General features: G+C 40.0%; 1 protein-coding gene across 4 annotated transcripts in view; it reads left to right on the forward strand.

The window, feature by feature from the left end:
• Positions 1-4,688, forward strand: part of RARB (retinoic acid receptor beta) — a 170,492-nt gene that overhangs the window by 38,002 nt on the left and 127,802 nt on the right. The gene's annotated exons all lie outside the window — the stretch shown is intronic.

The raw sequence follows: 4,688 nt of genomic DNA on the forward strand, positions 1-4,688 counted from the left end.
CACATTCTGTTAACGTCAGTTTTGCATAGCCTCGTGCAAGCAACTGGGGATCAGCCAGGCGTTAAAGATGCTCAAAGGACTCGTTGCATCATTTCTTCAGAGAAGCCTGCTCTAGAACCCCCAGGTTAGGTCTCTCTCTTTTACATTTCCTGTTGTTCTCCTCGTAGCACTTAATGTAACTGTAACTAACTTATTATTTGTGGAATCATTTGTTTGGTATCAGCCTCTTCTGTCATACTCTAAACTCTGGGAGAGCTAGAGCTGGTCCTTTGTCAGTTTTATTGCTAATGCCTAGCATAATGCTCTACACATAGTAGGGCCTCAGTGCATCAATGGTTTCTTTTGTTTTATCAGAAATTAGATCTAAATATATAGTAATTAACATAGTAATAAATGACATGTAATAAAGTAGATATAACTATGTGGTAAAGCACATAGTACTATAAGTTTATATATTCTAGTTATATAATGAATTGCACCTCATTGTATAAGGTTTGTGATGACACATTCATGTAAACTTATGAAATTTTCTAAACAGGGCAAGGCCTTTGGTGGCCAAAGACCAACTCATTCGCTTAGTAATTTCTGCCTTCCACCTCCAAGTTAACCCTTTACTCCAAAAGATCTGTTCCTTAGAGGTTGTCTTTTAAGCAAACTATTAAGGACTAGCAACTGGCATGATATACTCAAGAATGCTGTGGGCTCTTTGTGCTGTAAAGAAAATAAAAATCTCAACGTCTAGAATTTACCTCCATATCTTGAAACATCGAAACACCTCAAATGGCAGTCTGGCTTTTCCTTGTAATAGTTTCTCCACAAGGAGAAAACCCATTTCTTCTTCTGGACAAATGTTGTTCTAAATTGAGAAATCATTTTGGGTTGAAATGACAGGAAAATCTGTCTTTTTTTCCCTTCTGGTGCATAAATAAACAGGAAGTGGAGAGGCGAATTCTGCATTAGCCTGCAACCCTGTATTTTTTTTTTTTTTTATGTTGGCCGGGTGACAATAGTTTGTTTAATTTTGTGGTTTTAAGTGGTTTATAAATCTTTTAAGTTAGACATTCATAAATGCTTATTTAAATGCTTACTTTGTTTGTTGTTTTAAAATATCAAGAACACTTTCATTTGTTATTTTTGTTAAATCAAACAAGCTAAACGTCTGTAATTTTTGGTAAAGGTTTTACCTCTGACATACAGTAGAGAAAGAATTCCCCATATTCACAGTAAACCTGTTGATTTGAAAATGGCTCACCTCCCAATGAGGTCTTAAGTCTGTTTCATGGTTTGGTCATTAGAAAAAGAAAAAAATCACCAAAAGTCAGCACTCTGTTTTCTGATTTAAAGCAAATCGGGGGGTAGGGAGCAAAATATGTTGCTTTTACAAATTCCTAGGGACCAACCATCATCTAAAAATGAATTGTGACAATGCATTGCCATTACACCAAACAAAAACAAAAATGTATTTTTGTCAGAGAAATAGAAGTATACTTTTTGGGGTTCCCAAGAGCAATATAAATTATGACCGAGAATCATTTCTGTTTAAGTAAAATTTACACCATGATAGATAATGATTTAGTTACTTTTGGGAGATGAGTGCTTCAGCCTTCTCTCTTTCTAAACCTTTTACTAGAGAGGTTAAATAGGGAGCTTTCAATTCTGTATTTCCTTCTCCTGGGTGAACTCTTGGAAAAAAGAAATAAGAAGTGAAATTATGTGGGAAGAGCATCCTGTTTTATCAGTCCTGTATTTCTCTTCATGAGGTCACGGCCGTGAGCCCCTTATCTTCCCACCCTGTATGGCTGCCTCTCTCCCCACCTGTGTAACTGTATAAAACCATAGAAACAATAAAAATATCTTACAGTTTGATTGTCTCTTAGTGTTTCGAAAGCATTTTCACATACGGAATTAAATTAGGCTGCGCTTCGCCACAGTACAAACATGAAAACCACAAAAGGTATAATATTTTGTACAGAATTTCTTTCTTTCTCATATAACAATTCAAGGAATGTATGCGTTCCTGGTTGGTACCTTCTCCCTCACACACAGTGATTCGGAAGCCAGCCTCCTTCCAGTCCTACGGTTTGGCATCTGCTAGGTCCTTAGCATCACCTGGAATAGGAAAGAGAGCGTGGAGGGGGCAGCATACCTACTTCTTAAAACCCAGGGCCTGGAGTGGCAGACATCTTTGGCCATAACTGCTCACATGACCAAAACCAACTGCAAGAGATGCTGTCTAGCCATGTACCCAGGTACAGACCTATTATTCTGGAAATAAATGATGAATTTGGTGGGGAGCTAACGGTTTCTGCCTTCTGTTTTGTGTTTGATCCACATAACAATTAGAGAAGTGTGTGGAACAGCCCCCCACCCCCATTTCACAGATGAGGAAACTAAAATAGAGTTTATAGGACTAAAATCTACCATCCGTGCTCTTGATTTAGAATCTGATTCTGGTACTGAAATGGTTATGGTGGAAACCAACTTGGATGCATTTCTGAATTTTTCCTGAACCTTATCAAACTATCTTTTTAAAGTTTGTGATTCTAAACATCTCCATATTTCTCATATGTTCTGTTTTGGCATTTTGAGAGACTGGGAAAGCCTTACTCAGTAGAGGTGGACCTTTATCAGGGGTTAGATTCAAGTGTCAGCCCACAAGGCAAACATCACACGTAGCCAGAATGACCCCAGAAAATCCCCTCGGCAAGTGAACTGTTGGAGACTGACATATGTCTCCTATTAAGACCTACAAAGCCAGCTCTTCCTCCAGCTTTGGAACCAGATTACTGTCCCTTCTGTGGAACACCAGATGAAATAGTTTTCTCTTTCCATGTTGTACCCAAAATATGTGTCCTTAAGCACAAGAATCATAGTATTGCAACATGACGCTCATGTCATGAAAACCACACATCTTTCAAGATATTTCCTTGTTACTGAGTTTCTCTTACCATCATTGTTTCTTTGGGGTTGGAATGTCTCTTGTTCCTTTTATGCACTGTCTGTTTTGTTGTCATTCAGTATTTTTCCACTTCAGGAAACATGGCTGGATGTCTCCTATGGACAAGCAATGCCAAAAATGGGGGAAATTTTGTGCTGTGGACGCTAGAACTCATCCCTGAAAAAACTCTAGAGAGGGAAATAAAAGTCTGTGTGCATCTCCCGCCTGTACAATACTAGCATTGTCTGGGGTGAAGGGGAAAAGCTGGGGTTCTGGCAGGCCTGCCCCATTAGAGCCATGTTCCTTGTTCCATATTGAAAAGATGACATTCCTTTGCTAGCAACGTCCTGCCCGGATTTCTGGCACCAGTTCTATGACCAGCACTGTTGCCTGGGGCATTTTTGCTTGGGTTGGTTTTGTTTTATTTCAAAAGCAGCAGAGTGCAGGCTACTTAAGTGTACAAGGTAAAACTGTTTTCAAAAAGTTTGTCGTCAAACTTGTCAGTAAGAGTCAAGGTGGCCCCTCTGCCATGGCGTCTGCTTCCTATTCACTAGTGTCAAAGTGTGAGAAGCATATATAGTAAATTTAACTTATTAAATTGTCCTCAAGTGTTCCTGTAGGGGCCCTAGGGTTTTCACATGGGTCCCCGCCTCCTTCTCAGAGTCTCATGTAATGCTTCATTTATAACAGAGATTGGTGGGTTTGCAAAGTAAATATTCTAATAAGGAAAAGCAAAATCTTCAGTGACCCTCTTAGAGTTCTGCTTCTGTGGAGGCTTTTTCTGTGCCTGGAAAAAAAAAATCCTTTATATGGGCTGTAGCTCTGAACTGGAGCATGTAAAATGAACTTCTCAGGTTCTGTGAGCCTTAACATAATAAGCAGTAGAAAACTCTNTTATTATTTGTTACAATTCTGTGCAGGTCTTTTTGCCTGGGCGGGCTTGGCTTGGGCCAGGTGGTCTAGGATGGCCTCACTCACGTGCCTAGGGCTTTCGCTGAAAGACTGGATTTGTTGTTTCTCATCCATTAGTTGAGCCTGGACTCCTGTGGTGATGGATGGGTTCTCATCAGTAAGAACATGCAAACCTTTGGTTGCATCACATTTGCTGTGGAGAAATAGACTCTCCACCCCTTAAGGGAAAAATGGCAAAGTCACCTTGCAAAAGGATGACTATACCAGAGCTGGCATTCGATTATACACTACCTTCTATTATTCCCCCACTTGCATGGGTAAGTCTCTTCGGACAACTATAGTCACCATTCTGTCATCCTTTACCGTATATTTATTGAACACCTACTAAGTTTGAGGGCCAGCACCAGGTGCTGGAGATACAATATGAACATGGCAGACAAGTGCCTCCAGGAACTCACTGCTTGTACAAGGGGACAGAATGATAAACAATTCAAAGTTGGAAGGAAGTGAGCAGAATGGTCGGGTAAAGAATAATTGAGGGTACCTGATATGATAGGGGGTCAGGTGAGATCTCATGGCTGAGAAGGAACCAACTGTGTGAGTCAGAGAAGAAAGCATTTTAGGTTAGAAACTGAACATTGGATTCTGGGGCCATTTCTTCCTCTCTTCTCTGTGTTCATTAACTTTTCTGGGCCTCAGCACATCTGCGAAACGACAGCAAAGCCACAAGTTTGTATTTGACTTATGCCAAAAACAAACACTAAAGCAGTGAAACCCACAATTGAACTGACCTTCTTTACCCCAGGAATTTGGGCATTTCATATCCATATCTCATTTA

This window comes from Hipposideros armiger, unplaced genomic scaffold (assembly GCF_001890085.2).
Source record: "Hipposideros armiger isolate ML-2016 unplaced genomic scaffold, ASM189008v1 scaffold_804, whole genome shotgun sequence".
Lineage (NCBI taxonomy): Eukaryota > Metazoa > Chordata > Mammalia > Chiroptera > Hipposideridae > Hipposideros > Hipposideros armiger.